The following is a 279-nucleotide window of genomic DNA, read 5'->3' as shown; positions in this document are numbered from 1 at the left end:
GAGACGTGCGCGTAGCGCCCGAGGTCTTTGACCTCCAATCAATCCATGGCTCATGGTGATCTAATCATGCCATTTCTAGGATGATGTCATACCTTGCATCCAAGTCTAAGACTAGACAGCGTTCCATGCTATCAAAGTCAAGGAACTTGACTCCGAGGTCCACAGGAACCTTCGGGACCGTGACACGTGTCCCCATCGCCAGGCGAACAATGACGATGTCACCCAAATGCGCTTTCAGCGCCTCAGCATACAGCTGACTTACTTCCATCGTAAAAGTCG

Source organism: Plasmopara halstedii (genome assembly GCF_900000015.1).
Source record: "Plasmopara halstedii genome assembly, contig: Scaffold_525, whole genome shotgun sequence".
NCBI lineage: Eukaryota > Oomycota > Peronosporomycetes > Peronosporales > Peronosporaceae > Plasmopara > Plasmopara halstedii.
The sequence above is the reverse complement of the archived record's forward strand: the minus strand, read 5'-3'. Positions refer to the sequence as shown.